Consider the following 19,277-nt stretch of genomic DNA (forward strand, 5'->3'; position numbering starts at 1 on the left):
AGGAAAAAATATTCAATCAGGTTTGATCCTCTGCCCCCAGGGATAGCTGCGTTCCCAGTCTCATATTCCATCTATCTTCTCATCAACCTGCTAGCAGTATGGGACAGTGGTAAAAGCATAAGTTTTAGAGAGAGAAATTGTCTTAACACTTCCTAGCTATGTAATTCTGGGCATATCTCTCAAAATCATCTATAAAATGAACATAGTCATACTTATGATACCTATAAGTTCAATGAGTGATTTAGGTTAGGTAAAAAAATGAGACAGAGAATGGCTTCTTTTACCTACTTATAAAGAAATACTTTACCTAGCCTAAATCTCTGATTGAGCATTGCCTCAGACAAACTGAAACCTATTGAAGACCTTAGCTTAAAAAGGCCAAGGTCTCTCACTGCATTCAGAGTCTTCCCTAGTTGTCTTGATCTGGACCCAGATGGCTTTTGAAAGAGAATGTAAGACTGGTGACTTTGCACAGCTCTCTCTCACTTAAATGAAATTCATTTGAATGTCATGACATCATGTCTCCGATATTATGATCCTCTTTGAAAATGAAGGACAAACAGCAATTTTTATTACTTATTGGCCAGAATTATGGTGAAGAATAACAGTTCAATAGTTAAACCTTCTATAGAAGATTTATGGCAGCACATGGAGGACAATCTTACAGGATGATATATGGATGAACTGTGATCTGTACTGCTGGAAGATATAATATGCTTACCACCTAGGGCATATGCTCATTAAAGCATTGCAATAGTAATTATTTGTGTATATGTTATATCCCCTTACTAAGCTATAGATGCTATGAATTTCAGACTATGTCTAAACTTAACCAGAGCCAAAGACTATATATCTAAGCTACATCTTTCTTATTGCCTAAAACAATATTCTGCAGAGAATTGGATATGTAGTAAAATTAACAATGGGCATCCCACTACATGGAGTACTGGCTTCTGCCCTGGTCATTTCTGTATGAATATATGCTCAATGAAGAAATTAGTACTTTTGGATAATATTGCAATGTTTGGTTGTCCCTTAATGTTCAACCCCCTGATGACTTTTGGGAAAGGGAGCAAGTTTCTCTGGGTGTCTTTCTCTTTCTCTGTCTCAGTGTCTCTATCTCTGTGTGTCTCTGTTTCTCTGCTTGTCTTTTTTTTTTAAATTTCTGCCTTTGCCTTTCTATCTCTTGCTGTCTAAATTTGTTTTCATGTTTGTCTCTTTTTCTGTCTGTATCTCAATCTTCTCATGAAAGATGGGAAAGACAACAATCTCTTATATCAAGCACATATCTTCACATGTATTGCCTACGTGAAACTGAAGAGTAATCTTATACTTCTGGTTGCCACTACTCCACTGTCCCCCTTCTTCTCATATAGGTGCCAACAATAATCTTGGAAGATGATTTTTTTAGATTATGTTTGCCTTGGGAGTTTGAGAGGTTGGGGCATCTCATGAAGCCTCATTTATTGGCTATTTTTTATTTTTTTATTTTTTGCTAATACAGTATTTGCTGAAGATGACTCGAGGGGTAGCCCAATGCTGAGTTTGGTTTGCCAGATACATTTGACTTGAGATATTTAGATAGTGAAGAAGGAAAATGTCAGATAAGTTTATTCTGCAATCTTGAAAAAAATCTTTCACTTTTTGTTGTTTAGGTATCAACTTTCTGGCAGAGGGTAATAGTAATTATGAATTGTTACTTCTTAGTTAAGTTTATATTGATGAGCACTTCCGAGGTTTTTTTATTTGTTTTTAGTAGTACCATGTGAAAAAAACAAATAGATGTCCTATGCCTGATTTACATTGTATACTGAGCAACTTCTTACTTCTTTGGGAAGGAGATCCCAAATATAAGCCAAATTTTTGAGTGACTTTCCTCTGGGATCTGTGGTAGTAGGATAAAGAACCAGAAGTGAGAAAAAGAATCTGACCTTAGGGACCAAGCTCCCTTAGAACTGAACTTGGTCCATTTGAATGAGTCCAGAACTATGAAGGGTGGTTGTCAGAAAGGGCAAGTAATCAAACCTCAAAGTAAATATGAGTTGCTTTTAGCAGCCTAGGTCCATATAGATGGCAGATATGGTGTGGATTCAAGGTCTGTCTCTCCATTTACACATTCCCAAACGTGTCACAGAACTACAGAAGAGCTGCTGTGAACTGGGCTGATTGAATGAGCTGTACCAACTGTTCTCTTAAAAGTAACATGGGATTCTTCTTAGTAATCATTCCCTCTATTAAGAAATTAGCTGATTACAAGAATCAGAGCCAATTATTTCTCACATTAATGAAGAATGAAAAAGAGAGAGAGAGAGAGAGAGAGAGAGAGAGAGAGAGAGAGAGAGAGAGAGAGAGAGAGAGAGAGAGAAAAGAGAAAGAATTTATTAAAGATACAAGACTAGCAATCAGAAAATTGTGTTTTATTATCTGGAATGACTTGAAGCAAAAAGGAATTGTGGAAAAATTCCTAATCAAAGTAAATGATCAGTGTAAAATAAAACCATGTTTACAATATAAATCTATGTACATGTATCTGTCTCTTACAATGTAAGCTCTTAAGGACAAGGACTGTTTTATTTTGTATTTGTAGCTCGAGATTTAGCAAAGAACTAAGGAATATCATGACTATTTGATAATTATTCAGTGGAATGTATTATATGAACAGGAAACATAAAATATAATAGCTAATAATAATAATAGCTCACATTTATTTAGCACTTATTTTGTGCCAGACACTCTGTTAAGTGTTTTACAATTATGATTTCATTTATTTCTCACAACAATCCTGAGAGGTAGATGCTATTATTATACCCATCATACAGATGAAGAAATTAAGGGGGACAATGACTTCCCCAGGGTCACACAGCTAAGTCAGTCTCGGAGGTCATTAACTTGAACATAAAACCCTCTAACAATTGCATATTAACTTAAAAAACACATATTAACATTATCTATTTTTAATGATTTTTTTTATTTGTTCTGTTAAATATTTTCTAATCCTATTTTAACCTTGTTGGGTAGCACTCCCAATTGAATGTTTGACCCTTCTGTTCCAAAACATGTCAACATATATGAATCAGTAAACACTCATTTAAGGAACTTCAAATGCTCTTGGAAGATAGACATTCTAAAAAAGATGCCAGATCATACTTGTAGTTCTATCATCTTAAATGCTTGTTGGTTTTCCAGCCTTATGTGAAATTATGTAGATATGGAAGCTTTATTTGGAAATTCTAAAAAAAATTAGCTTGTAAAGCATTCTACATGTTTCCCTTTCATTGTTTGACTTTTAACACAAAGAGGACCATATAGACTAAAGTGGAGTATTTTTTTATATGAATAGGCATCATGCCAAGTAAATCCTCACCAAAAAAAAATTCATCATTGTAGGTTATGTGTTCTCTTTTTATCTACCATGCAGAATTTAGTAAATCTCTTTAACTGTAATAAGGGTGGTCTGTATCCTTCAAACAAAGCCCAGAAAAATTTTGGTATTTAAAAAACTGTCCATCATTTCTTTTAAAAAAATTTAATTAGCAAATTCTTTCCCTTTTCACCATTTTTGGCAATCTAATCATGTGAACTGAAACATAGTATAAGGAAGCATAGCTGGGACTAATTTCCCAACTCAGCACCAGATGTTGTTTTCAAGGCTCCTCCCCCTTCCACACCCTGCACTATTGACTCCTATCCTTTCTTTTTGTAAGATTTCTCAGCTAAAAAACCATTATGTATTTGTAAGCTAATATTTTAGATTTTTTTTTCCCCTCACTAGCATATAATGGAGGAGTAAGGTCAATGGGGATACCACTACCTGAAGTATCCAAGGAAGTTCTTTTCTATACAGATAGAATATATACAACAATTTCATCAAATAGAATATATACAATAATGTCATTAAATAGAATATACACAACAATATCATTAAATAAAATATAAAATATATCCATTTTTATTTAAAATAAGGGATCTGGTGAGAAAGGTAAAGCATTTTCTTCATGAAATTTGAAAGGTGTAATTTGAACGATGAGGGTTGGGAAACAAGGTATGTGCAGGCAGTGCTTGGCTTTTTCTAAAGAAATCTTAAGAGGCATCAGTGCTCTTGGGTAGGATTTCCTTTCCAAGCTTTCACATAGCTGGAAAATAACTCAAGAGGTTACAGCTGACAAGGGGGAAGCACTAGCTAAATATAGGCCAAAAATATTTACTTCTACAAAATAAATTTTAAGCTATTGCATATCTTTTTCAATTTCTTTGATGCTGAAAAGAAAGTTTAAATTCTGACTATTACAACTAATCTTTTCTTCAACAATGGGACAAGTCAATGATTTCCTGTGATTGTCAATGCCTTGAAATGCTTTGTACATCTATATAAATGTGAGTTTGAGTTCGTTTTCACCACCATTTAAGATATGGTCTTTTCACTAGAAATATCAAAACTCAGATGAAAGTAAATGACCAACCTGGATTCCAGAAAACTCTTAAGAGAATTTAGTAGAAAGGTGGTATAAGATTTCAGAATGAAAGGTACTAATTCAGAAAAGGTAATTTGATTTTATTTTGAAGCGTTCATAGCGACTTCGCTTTTTGATCCTTCGATGTCAGCTCCTCCTATCATTGTGAAGCAGAATTCACCAAGCGTTGGATTGTTCACCCACTAACAGGGAATGTGAGCTGGGTTTAGACCGTCGTAAGACAGGTTAGTTTTACCCTACTGATGAGGGGTTGTCGCCATAGTAATCCTGCTCAGTACAAGAGGAACCGCAGGTTCAGACATTTGGTGTATGTGCTTGGCTGAGGAGCCAATGGGGCAAAGCTACCATCTGTGGGATTATGACTGAACGCCTCTAAGCCTCTAAGTCAGAATCCCCTCTAAGCGTGACGATACCGCAGCGCTGAGGAGCCTCGGTGGGCCACGGATAGCTTCAAAATATTTTATGAAAGCATCAAAGAAGCACCAGTAGTCCTGATGTATGTGCGTGCTACTTTTAGTTTTAAAGAGTAGCCTGAGCCATAAGAGGTTATGTGACTTACTTAGGATCATATAGCTAGTCTGTATTAGGGGCTGAATTTTAACTTAGGTCTTACTGACTCTTAAGACTGATTCTCTCTGATTCCAATTAGTGCATATAGTTTTATATATGCACAACAGAGATATAGGGCCAGAAGGAATCACTACAGTTCATTGTCCTCTTTTCCCTCCCTTACTTTCAGACAAAAATACCTTCACATTACCACAAGGCTAGTTTTTTTTTTTTTTTAATTTAATTTATTTATTATTATTATTATTTTTTTTAAGAATAGAGAGAGCATCAGCCCTGGAGTGAGGAGAACCATAGTTTAAATTTGAAAACAACCAACCAATTAATAATCATTTATCAAGCACTTATATTATTACAGACACTGTTAAGCTTACATTCGGATAGGAAAGGTAATATGTAAATAGTTAGGTACATATAGGATACACACACATACATACGTACATACATGCATACATACATACAGAGTAGAAGGGAGATAACTTTAGAGAGGAAAGAACTAGCAGCTGGAGAGCAATTAGGAAAGAACTCTTGTAAAAGGTGGTGTTTGAACTGAGATTGAAGCAAACCAGGGATTCTAAGAGGCATAGATGAAGAAGGAGGGACAACCAGTGCCCACTCATGGAGCAGATGGAAGAGAGAGGGTCAGGCATCCAATGAACAGCAAGTATAGCAATATAGATAGATTGCTAGAATGTAATAAAGTATAAGATTAAAAAGTAGCAAAGTAATCAAATGCCAAACAGAAGGTTTTATATTTGATCTTGGAGTTAATAGGGCACCCATGAAGGAAGAAAAGAAGGAAGAGGTATGACATGGATGTCTTCATTTGCAAAAATTATGTGTATATGTATGTGTATATAGGAGTATGGATATGCATATGTATATACAAAATGTGTATATATATATATATATATATATATATATATATATATATATATGTGTGTGTGTGTGTGTGTGTGTGTGTGTGTGTGTGTGTGTGTGTGTGTGTGTGTAAATGTCACCTTAAAATCTTGAAAAATATTGTCAGGAATCTCAGCAGAAAAACTTAGTATTTTAAGACTAAGAAATATTTGATTCCAAGAGACGACACAGAATGCTTTTGTTTTTTAAAAAGAAACCTATTCATGCTACATATTTCTATGACAGGATTTATACATGCCTGAAAAGTTTACACAGGTTGTGACACACATTCCCACTCAGTCAAGTGATTGGACTACTTGTTAGAATAATTACTGTTGATAAACAATATTAACTTGGAGAAGGGTCCAAATTTTCAATTCCATCAGTGGTTATGAGTGACTAATAACCCATTATTAGCCCATTTGGATAACTTAAATTCTAGCTCTCTCCAATTTGACACATTGTATATTAGGGGAAGAAGGCAGGTGATACATTTTACAACAGAGTACTATTTCTAATCTGATAAAAGGTGTTGACATTCTGGCAAGTTTTTCTTCACTAATCAGAATACTTATGTTTTCACAGGTTTTCTTATATAAAATCAAGCTCAAGGAAATCTCCTACCTACCTAGGAAATTGGATCAGTTTAAGTTCAGAATTATAATACCGACAAGTGCTTCAACTCAATTCAGTATTCATATAGGTATAATAGAATTGAGGGACCAATGGGGGAAAAGAGCAGCTCTGGCTCTAGAATTCCTAATAATTTCTTTTCTCCTTTTTTGCCTTCTATGACATATATTGAATTGTTTTATTTTCTAGGTATTAATTGTCAGACCAAAATTAGCACAAGTAGTGGGGATTTGAGCCATATTTTTTTGCATCTCAGTTTCAGAGGCTGCATTGAGTGCACAATCATCTGTGAACCAAAATAACACACTAACTCTTCCTCAGTTTAGCCTTTTCTGAAGCCATGCTGGATTTTAAGAAATGATCTTCAGGTAAAGGATTAACCTATTAGGAGAAATTTGGTAAAAACCTTGTGAACAAAGATTAAGAGAGAGACAAACCTCTTCTTCAGTTGGAAGTTCACCTACAGAGATGACTTCAATATGGAGTATATGGTCAGTGGCTTCAGCATTGATTGATAATGGTCTGTTGAGAAGCTACGGAAGTTTTTTCTTTTCTTTCCTTTTTTAAAATTAATTTTGTAATTATAACTTTTTTTTTGACAGTACATATGCCTAGGTAATTTTTTTTTTTTTGCAACATTATCTCTTGCACTCCCTTCTGTTCTGAATTTTCCCTTCCTTCCTTCCACCCCTCCCCTAGATGGCAGACATTCCCATAAATATTAAATATGTTATAGTATATGCTAGATACAATACATGTGTGTAGAAACGAATTTTGTTGTTGTTGCAAAGGAAGAATTGGATTCAGAAGGTAAAAATAACCTGGGAAGAAAAACAAAAATGCAAACAGTCACTCATTTCCCATTGTTCCTTCTCTGGGTGTAGCTGATTCTGTCCATTGATCAACTGGAAGTGAGTTAAATCTTCTCTTTGTTGAAGATATCCACTTCCATCAGAATACATTCTCATACAATATTGTTGAAGCGTATAATGATCTCCTGGTTCTGCTCATTTCACTCAGCATCAGTTCATGTAAGTCTCTCCAAGCTTCTCTATATTCATCCTGCTGGTCATTTCTTACAGAACAATAATATTCTATAACATTCATATACTGTAATTTACCCAACCATTCTCCAATCGATGGGCATCCATTCATTTTTGCTATGGAAATTTTTAGCCTATCTCTTTAGGATCATTTTCTTATTACTAATCAATGTGACTCCATCAGCACTGAATAGTTTAGATGCACCACAGGCCTTTGGCCTATAAATAGCCTTGAGAGCATCATAAAAGTACTTTGGATTGTTAGTATTATTGTAAAACTGAATTTTATTTGCTGTCTCCCTGAGCCAAGAAACCTGCATCTCTCTAAGTTTTGCTTGCATTTTACTTTTGATGGAGTTAATCACTGGCTCCTTAAAGATGGATGAATTATCTTGCTGGTAAATCCTAGGGAGGTCTCATATTTAATTTAGCAGATTTTGAATTTCCCATTATTTTCATCAAACCAATCTTGATATTGTCAAGTGTTCTGGTCCAGATGAGTAAATGTGGTGTTATATATCAAATCTCTAAATGTTGCCCATTCCTTTTTTACTCCACTGTTAACTAACAATCATGTGATGGCTCAATTTCCCCTTCAAGTTAGCAACGTATTGTTCATACTTGAAGAAGTACTCTAATCTGTTGGCATTAAGTGTTCTGGTAGTTGCTTTGCCTTGGAGGCCACTACTTTTGTTGAATGTGAATGTGTAGCTTGGAGAGAATCTCTATGATTGGTCCAGTACTTGTGCCATACATCATCTACATCACTTTCACATCCTGTCTCTTTTCCTTACAATAACATAGTATATTAAATGTCAATGTCTGCTCTGAGAATACATACATGAAATGTTATTGCATTTAGATGAATGGAATAGTGTTGGTAATGAGGTCATGAGATATATGAATCTTCAGTAATAAATGATTATTGCTGTTTTAGTTTTCCAATTCTATTTCTCCCAAGGACTCTTCCCTCCCATGTATGATAATCTGTGTCTACTCTTCATTAAAAGTCACCCAGAAGGGGCAGCTAGGTGGTGCAGTGCAAAGAGCACTAGAAAAATGCTCTGAAGTTAGAAAGACCTGAGTTCAAATCTGTCCTTAGACACATAACAATTCCTAATTGTGTGATCCTGGACAAGTCACTTAACCCCAATTGCCTCCAAAAAAACAAAAACAAAACAAAAAAACACCCAGATGTATAAGCTTGTCCTTATTATTATTATTATTTTTTGATCTATTGATGATAAAGATCATGTCTTTGACATCATCAGGTTTGGCTGTACCTTGATGATAGTGCCATGGTAATGTCATATAAGTAATAATGACATTGTCATGAACTTGTTATTTGTTCATTTTGGTAGGCATACAAGCTTGTTGACTAGATTATTATTATTTTTTTCATTATTTCATTATCTTATTATTTTAACTTTTTTTAATTTTTAAAGTGTTTTATTTCCAAAACATATGCACAGATAATTTTTCAACACTGACCCTTGTATTTCAAATTTTCCCTTCCTTCCCCACACCCCCTCTCCTAGATGGCAAGCAATCCAATATGTTACACATGTTAAAATATATGCTAAATCCAATAAACTAGATTAATTGCAAAAATTCTGCCAGCTTCATGACATTCCACGTCATTGCAGCCACTCCAGAAAAATACATATCCAGTTCTGACTTTGATAAGCTGACTTTCATTTGCCAGGCTTGTTTAACTAAGGGCTGCTATTTGGATGTGATATTTGCCGAGTCCTGTCACAATTAGAGCTACTTGTCTTTTAGATCCATTGCATTTTGTATTGTCCATAAACATCTGCCCATATGTATGTGGTGAGTGAAATCATTTTCACAAAAGTTCTTGTGTTTTGAGCATGAGGTAGGATCTTCACCTGTCATAGTAAGTAAGACAAGATTAGGTTAAATGAATTTTTAGGGCTATTTTTTATAATCCCTTCCTCACATCAGTTGGTAAGAAATATGGTCTTTAAGAAGACTACTCAGACACCAAGGGGCTGCTCAATTACACTCCTGCTTTAGTCCAGTATGAAGATGATTCTGTGGCTGGAACTGCCTATGTGTAGGATTGTGATTATAGCTTCCATTGTATCTGTATCTGCTGCTTCATAGGACTTTGAAGAAATAAAAATGGTAAAATGGTATGGATAATGTCGTTTGACTAGAATATCAAATGAATTTAGGTGAGGCAGAGTTATGAGAAATTGTGGGCCTCATTTTCTTTTCCAGAGTTATCGAAGTTCAGTAACAAGACAAAAGTTAGGGTGATTGAAAATAGGTTGTAGCAGTGGTGGTGGTGGGAGCCAAGATGGTGGAGAGGAGAAATGTCTTTTTCTGAGCTCTCCCCAATATCCCACAAATTGATAGCAATCAAGCTTCTGAATTGGTTTTGGAGTGACAGAACCCACAAATATTTGGAATGTAACAAATTTTTAGTAGAAGATAATTCGGAAGCTCTTCAGAAAAGGTCTATTTCAATCAGTCATGGAGGGAGACAGACTGAGCACAGATAGTCAAGTACAGAGGCATTATGGCAGTATGGCATTCCACATGCTGGGGAATCTACCAGAAGGAATCTATAGCAGTGTTGGTTGCTCTGTCCTGGTTGCAAGCTAGTAGATCAGCTAATTAGCTGTAAGACATCCAACAAAAATAAAAAAGGCAATAATGAGCCCCAGAACCCCAAAATATTGCAGGACCTGGCCATGGCCACCCAGCACCAGAAGTTAGTCAGCACTGTCCCAGCACAGACGCTGTTGCCTGTAGAGGAAGCTTGGACAATTTCTCCTTTGCCCTAAAAGCAGACCTCAACCTTTAAAAAAATGAGCAAAAAAGCAAAAACAAACAAAAAACAAACAAACAAAACCTCTAAAACAAAAACCTCTGACCATAGATAGTTTTTATTGAGAAAAAGAAGAACAGATTTCAAGATTTCAACCACTGAGAACACTAAAAGCAAATTGTTTCCAGATGAAGCTGCAAAAGGTGATATGAATTAGTCCCCATCTCACAAGTTTCTCTTGGGAGAATTCAAAGAGATTTTAAAAGACAGAAGAAAAATTGGGAAAGGAAATGAGAACTTTGCAAGAGTTGGAAAAGGAAACACAGAAATTATCTGAAGAAAACTCCTTACAAAATAGATTTGACAAAATGGAAAAAGAAAACAACTCCTTGAAAAAATAGAATTTGTGAAGTGGAAAAAAATCCATACAACAAAACAACTCATTCAAAAATTCCCAATTGACCAAAAACAAAAGGAGCCAAAAAAGGTAATTGAAGAAAATAATTCACTAAAAATCAGAACTGAACAAATAAAAATAAATAACTCAATGAAATATCAATAATCAATCAAACAAAAAAAAATGAAAAAAAAAATAGAAGAAATAACTCATTGGAAAAACAACTGACCTGGAAAGTAGATCTAGGAGAAACAATCAAAGGATTATTGGATTTCCTGAAAATTATGATGAAAAAAAGAGCCTAGACATTATCTTTAGGAACTCATTAAGAGAAACTACCCTGAGAACTGACCCTAATTTATAAGAAATCAAACCATTCTCCAATTGATAAATGGTCAAAGGATATGAACAGACAATTCTCAGATGATGAAATTGAAAACTATATCCACTCATATGAAAAAGTGTTCCAAATCACTACTGATCAGAGAAATGCAAATTAAGACAACTCTGAGATACCACTACACACCTGTCAGATTGGCTAAGATGACAGGAACAAATAATAATGAATGTTGGAGGGGATGTGGGAAAACTGGGACACTGATACATTGTTGGTGGAGTTGTGAAAGAATCCAGCCATTCTGGGGAGCAATTTGGAACTATGCCCAAAAAGTTATCAAACTGTGCATACCCTTTGACCCAGCATTGCTGTTATTGGGCTTATATCCCAAAGAAATACTAAAGAGTGGAAAGGGACCTGTATGTGCCAAAATGTTTGTGGCAGCTCTTTTTGTTGTAGCTAGAAACTGGAAGTTGAATGGATGCCCATCAATTGGAGAATGGTTGGGTAAATTATGGTATATGAAGGTTATGGAATATTATTGCTCTGTAAGAAATGACCAGCAGGAGGAATACAGAGAGGCTTGGAGAGACTTACATCAACTGATGCTGAGGGAAATAAATAGAACCAGAAGATCGCTGTACACTTCAATGCTGTATGAAGATATATTCTGATGGAAGTGGATATCTTCAACATAAAGAAGATCCAACTCACTTCCAGTTGATCAATGATGGACAGAAATAACTACACCCAGAGAAGGAACACTGGGAAGTGAATGTAAATTGTTAGCACTACTGTCTATCTACCCAGGTTACTTATACCTTCGGAATCTAATACTTAATGTGAAACAAGAAAATGGTATTTACACACATATATTGTATCTGGGTTTTATTGTAACACATGTAAAATGTATGGGATTGCCTGTCATCGGGGGGCGGGAGTGGAGGGAGGAGGGGATAATTTGGAAAAATGAATACAAGGGATAATATTATATTATATATATACTGTGAAAAAAAAATTCTAAATAAAAAAAAAGAGAGAGAGAAACTACCTTGATGTCCTATAATCAGAAAGTAAAATAGTCATTGAAAGAATTCACCAGTCATCTCCTGAAAGAGACTCCAAAATAAAAAATCCAAGAAATATTGTAGCTAAATTTCGGAACTATTGGACCAAGGAAAAATTTTTTTTGCAAGCAGCCAGAAAGAAACAATTCAAATATCAAAGAAACACAATTAGGATTAATAAGGACCTAGTAGCTTCCACCTTAAAGAATCTAGGGCCTGGAATCTGATATTCTGAAAGGCAAAGGAACTTGAGTTGCAGTCAAGGATCAACTATCCAGCTAAATTGAGCATTATCTTTCAGAGAAGAGGATGGACATTCAATGATATTATTTCTGATGAAAAGGCCAGAACTGAACAAAATATTTGATCTCCAAATACAGAACTCAAGAGAAACATAAAAAGGTAAAAAAGAAGGAACTCTTGAGAAATAGATCTCTGTTATGGGTAAATTTAGAAAGTGTGGTAACATAAAAAAGAAACTAGAGGTGGAAAGGGAATTGTACTTGAAAAAGAGGACAATGGAGGTAAAATGCCTCATGAAGAGGCAAAGACGACCTGTTATATTTTAGGGAAAGAAGGGAAAGGAATGAACATTGTGTGACACTTACATCAAATTTGGCTCAAAGAGAAAATATTAGACATATTTGGTTTCACAGAGAAGCTTGTCTCCTCTTATAGGGAGAAAGGGAAAAGGGAAAGGAAAGGGTAAGACTAATAGAAGGGAAAACAGAAGGGAAAGGTATAAGAAAGGGGGAGGGACTGTAAAGGGGAGGGCCGTTTGAGGGAGCTGGTGTTCAGAAGCAAAATACTGGGGAGGAGGGAAAGGGGGAAAGGAAAGAGAAAAGCATAACTTGGGGTAAATAAAGTGACAGGAAATACAGAATTAATCATTTTAATTGTGAATGTAAATGGGCTGAACTCTCCCATAAAATGGAAGCAGATTGCAGAGTGGATTAAAAGTCAGAATCCTACAATATGATGTTAACAAGAAACACATTTAAAGCAGTGATACATTTAGAGTAAAGGTAAAAGGGTGGAGCAGAATCTATTATGTTTCAAGTGAAGTAAAAAAATCAGGGGTAGTGATCCTGATCTCAGATCAAGCAAAAGCAAAAATAGATCTAATTTTAAAAGAAAAGGAAGGAAACTATATCTTCCTAAGGGTATCATAGATAATGAAGTAATATCTACATAAACATACATGCACCAAGTGGTATGGCATCCAAATTCCTAGAAAAGAAGTTAAGAAAGCTGCAAGAAGAAATAGATAGTAAAACTATACTAATGGGAGAATCTCAACCTTGCTCTCTTAGAATTAGATAAATCAAAATAAATTAAATAAGGAAGAAGTTAAAGAAGTGTAAGGGTCCATTAGAGAGGCCAGGCAAGTGCAGTTAGGATGAAACTTAGGCCTATGGAGCCTAGAGGTCCCCAGGCATGATGAATTATGAGTACATAAGGATTTCCTTTGTGAATGGGACCTCCAGCCCTGGCGGGAATCCTAAACACTCTGCAATCACATCAGGGACAGGAAGTATCTCCATTTCTGATTGGCTTATACCTTTGACCTCATGGACCCAATATAAGCTCAATGGAGGAGGAGCCCGACCCTTTTTTCACCTGGAGCTCAGCCTTGGGGAGAAAGAGACTAAAAGAGTGCAGGAGGTCATAGAGTGAGGTGTAAACCATGTAAATAAAGTCTAAGCTTGTCTGCTAAAACTCTTGGGTTCTCTGTTGTGCTTAAACTATGTCTATATGAGATAGCAGCCAGAGGATTTCTGAAGGCCTCAGGAAGAGGTAAGATTGATATTAATATTTACCAGACATTTCTCTAATACCCTGGGAATTAGGAGTGACTGGCAATAGCAAACTTAGGTATGATAGATCTTTGGAGAAAAATTGAATGGAGATAAAGGAGTATACTTTTTTCTTGGTGGTTCATGGAACCTACACAATATTTGGTCATATATTAGAACATAAAGATTTCAAAATCAAATGCAAAAAGGCAGAAATAGTAAATACTTTTTTTTTTCAGATCATGATGCAATAAAATTACATACAACAAAAGGCCAGGGGAAATGGACCAAAAATTAATGGGAACCTAAATAATCTTTTTTTTTTTTTAAATTTTATTTAGAATTTTTTTCCACAGTATATATGCATGAGTAATTTTTTAAATAATATTATCCCTCATATTCATTTTTCCAAATTATCCCCCCCCTCCACTCCTTCCCCCCAATGACAGGCAATCCCATACATTTTACATATGTTACAATATAACCCAGATACAATATATGTGTGTAAATATCATTTTCTTGTTTCACATTAAGTATTAGATTCCGAAGGTATAAGTAACCTGGGTAGATAGACAGTAGTGCTAACAATTTACATTCACTTCCCAGTGTTCCTTCTCTGGGTGTAGTTATTTCTGTCCATCATTGATCAACTGGAAGTGAATTGGATGGAAGCTAAATAATCTAACTTAAAGGGTAAAACAACAAATCATAGACACAATCAATAATTTCATCCAAAAGAATGACAATAATGAAACAACATACCAAAATTTGTTGAATGGAGCCAAAGTAGTAATTAAGAGAAATTTTATATCTTTAGATGCTTACTTGCATATAATAAAGAGAAGATTAATGAATTGAACTTGCAACTTAAAAAGCTAGAAAAAAAATCTGTTTAAAACCCCCAATTAAATACCATATTTGAAATTCTGAAAATAAAATGGGAGATTAATAAAATCAAAAGTAAGAAAACTATTGAATTAATAAATAAAACTAAGAGTTGGTTTTATGAAAAAAATCCAACAAAATAGATAAACTTTTTGTTAATTTTATTAGAAAAAGGAAAGAAGAAAATCAAATTGTTAGTCTCAAAAATGAAATGGGAGAACTTTTCACCAATTAAGAGCAAATTAGAGCAGTAATTAGGAGTTATTTTGCCCAACTATATGTCTTTCAATTTGATAATCTAAGTGAAATGGAGGAACATCTACAAAAATATAGATTGCTCAGATTAACAGAAGAGGAATAAAGTATTTAAATAGCCCCATTTTAGGAAAAGAAACAGAACAAGATATTAATCAACTCCTTAAGAAAAAATCTCCAGGGCTAGATGGATTTACATTGAATTCTACCAAACATTTAAAGAACAATTAATTCCAATACTATGTAAACTATTTGAAAAAAATAGGGAACGAAGGATTCCTACCAAATTTCTTTTATGACACAGATATGGTACTGACACCTAAACCAGGTAGGATGAAAAGAGAGAAAGAAAATTGTAGCCCAATTTCCCTAATGAATATTGATTCAAAAATCTTAAATAAAATATTAGCAAAGATATTACAGAAGGTAATCCCCAGGATAATATATCACTACTAAGTAGGATTTATACCAGGAATGCAGGGCTGATTCAATATTAGGAAAACTATTAGCATAATTGATTATATCAATAACCAAACTAACAAAAATCATATAATTATTTGAATAGATGCAGAAAAATCATTTGATAAAATCCAACACCCATTTCTATTAGAAACACTAGACAGTATAGGAATAAATGGAGTTTTCCTTAAAATGATCAGAAGCATCCATTTAAAACTGTCATCAAGCATTATATGTAATGGGGACAAACTAGAACCTCTCCCAGCAAGATCAAGAGTAAAGCAAGGTTGCCCACTATCACCATTACTATTCAACGTTGTATTAGAAATGGTAGCTTTGGCAATAAAAGAAGAAAAAGAAATGAAAAGAATTAGAATAGGTAATGAGGAAACCAAATTATTACTCTTTGCAGATGATATGGTGGTATACTTAGAGAACCCTACAAAGTCAACTAAAAAACTACCAGAAACAATTCACAATTTTAGCAAAGTTGCAGGATACAAAATAAATCCACATAAATCATTAGCATTTTTATATATTACCAACAAAGTACAGCAATGAGAGATATAAAGAGAAATTCCATTTAAAATAACTGTCAATAACATATTTGGAAGTCTATCTGCCAAGGCAAAGTCAGAACTATATGAACAAAACTACAAAACACTTTTCACACAAATCAAGTCAGATCTAATCAACTGGAAAATCAATCAAGTGCTCATTGGTAGTTCAAGGGAATATAATAAAAATGCCAATACTACCTAAATTAATTTTCTTATTTGGTGCCATATCAATCAAACTCCCAAAAAATTATTTTATAGATCTAGAAACATAATAACAAAGTTCATCTTTATTAGAAGAAAAGGCCAAGCATTTCAATGGAATTAATGAAAAAAAATTGTCAGTGAAGGTGACCTAGCTGTGTCAGACCTAAAACTATATCATAAAGCAGTGATCATCAACACCATTTGGTACTGGCTAAGAAATAGAATAGTCAATCAGTGGAATAGGTTCACAGGACAAAATAGGCAATGACTACAGTAATTTAGTATTGATAAACTCCAAGACCCCAGCTTTAGGGATAAGAACTCACTATTTGAGAAAAACTGTTGGGAAAATTGGAAACTAGTATGGCAGAAATTAGGCATTGATCCATACCTAACACCATATATTAAGATAAGGTTAAAAGGGGTTCATGATTTAGACATACAGAGTAATATAAGTAAATTAGATGACCATAGGATAGGTTACTTCTCAGATCTGTAGAGAAGGAAGGAATTTATGACCAAAAAAGAACTGAAGCTCGTTATTGAACACAAAATAGATAATTTTGATTATATTAAGTTAAAAAGTTTTTGTGCAAACAAAACTAATGCAGGAAACAATAAAATGGGAAAATATTTTTTACATTCAAGGGTTCTGATAAAGGCCTCATTTCTAAAATATATAGAGAATTGACTCAAATTCATAAGAATTCAAGCCATTTTCCAATTGATAGTGGTCAAAGGATATGAACACTTTTTAGATGAAGAAATTGAAAACATTTCTACTCATATAAAAAGGTGTTCTAAGTCAGAGAAATGCAAATTAAGACAACTCTGAGGTACCACCACACACCTCTCAGATTGTCTAAGATGACAGTAAAAGGTAATGATGAATGTTGGAAGGGTTGTGGGGACACTGGAACACTAATACATTGTTGTTGGATTGAGAACTGATCCTACTATTCTGGAGAGTAATTTGGAACTATGCTCAAAGAGTTATCAAACTGTATATATCCTTTGACCTAGCAGTGTTTCTACTGGTCTTATTTCCCAAAGAGATCTTAAAGGAGGGAAAGGGACCGACATGTGCAAATATGTTTGTAGCAGCCCTTTTTGTAGTGACTAGAAACTGGAAACTGAGTGGATGTCCATCAGTTGGAGAATGGCTGAATAATTTATAATATATGAATATTATGGAATATTATTATTTTATAAGGAATGAGCAGCAGGATGATTTCAGAGAGGCCTGGAGAGACTTGCATGAACTGATGCTAAGTGAAATGAGCAAAACCAGGAAATCATTGTACATGGCAACAGCAAGATAATAAGATAATCAATTCTGTTGGATATGGCTCTTCTCAACAATGACATGATTCAGGCCAATTCCAATGATCTTGGGATGATAGGAGCCATCTACACCCAGAGAGAGAGGAACTGAGTGTGGATCATAACATGGCATTTTCACTTCTTTTGTTGTTTGCTTGAATTTTTTCTTTCTCATCTCTGGCAAAATCCAGAGCTTCCATATCAAAGAAAAAATATCACAAGCAACCAGAAAGAAAGAATTCATGTAGCAAGGAACATCAGTCAGGATTACACACAATTTAGCAATCACCACTATACTTAAAGAACTTGGAATATGATATTCCAGAAGGCATAGAGGATAGAAACATATATGGCAAATCCTTTCTTTAAAAGAGCTTACAATCTAGTTGGGAAGACAAAACTAAAAAATGAAATAGTGAAAATCATTAGTTGCTGAACAATTGAATAATGATTGTAAGTTTGATGAAAATGAAGATTAGCATAAGCCTTAATAGATAAGGAAGATTTGTAGCCAGAAGCAGGAAAGATACTTCAACAGGAGGAATACCATGAAAAAAAAAAACAATGTAAGCAGAGATGATCATATTATATGTGAGAGATGATAAAGATTTTGACTGAAGTAAAGGTTGCATAGTAGAAAAATGAAATTTCATGGAATGGAGATGGATAGAGTGGAATCAGATTATAAAAGACCACAAAGGGGAAGAAGAATAATTTGGACATGATATACTAGTTAGTATAGGTAAGTATCTGTGATGTATTTTTCATCAGAGAACTGACATGAATATTTCTTTTCATTTACTTCTTAAATGAAGGACTTACATAAATAGATATACTTCTGACAATTGTATTTTCTTTTTTAACACATTCAAACTTATACACCAATGAATTGAATCAATTAAGTGATACTATGTAGCATAGTCATGAGAAATCACTCTGCCTAGGGAAAATTAATAATAATTTAATTGGAAAACCAAATTAACATGAGATATTTGATTAAGGATAAGTGGCTATAAGCACCATAAATGATCATATATTTTTATGTTAAATTAGTGAAGTTGAAATACCCTCTTTAATAGTCTATGATTTAAAGAAAACCCCAGCAATCTATGACTTAATGGTGATTTCTTTCTTGCATGCAGATTGCAACCTCATTATGTTTTAGTAAATACTTTTTTTGTATGAGTTGCTTTGATTTAAAAAAAATGTCACTTAGTAGACAGGATTTTAAAACTTTACAATCCATTTCTCGATTTTAAATCTTTCTTACTTTGTAGAATTTTCTAGACATTGTGCTTTGCTAGCAGAGCTTTCAGTAATTTAGGATTATATCCATATGACAGGAGGCTCAGAGTATGCCTTTCATGTAAGAATATTAGGACAAAGCTTATGTCAATTAGAATTTAGAGCACAAAAAATGTTGATGAAATCCTTGGCAACCAAACATTTTTGCTAGCTTCCTAAAGTCATTGAGAAATCAAGGGTGATGTTAATATTTCTTCAGTTGTTCCTGTTTCAAGACATTGTATTGGAACATTGCAAAGCCTGCTAGATGACATCTAGAATGACTTAAAAGAATTTG

This window comes from Sminthopsis crassicaudata, chromosome 1 (genome assembly GCF_048593235.1).
Source record: "Sminthopsis crassicaudata isolate SCR6 chromosome 1, ASM4859323v1, whole genome shotgun sequence".
Classification (NCBI taxonomy): Eukaryota; Metazoa; Chordata; class Mammalia; order Dasyuromorphia; family Dasyuridae; genus Sminthopsis; species Sminthopsis crassicaudata.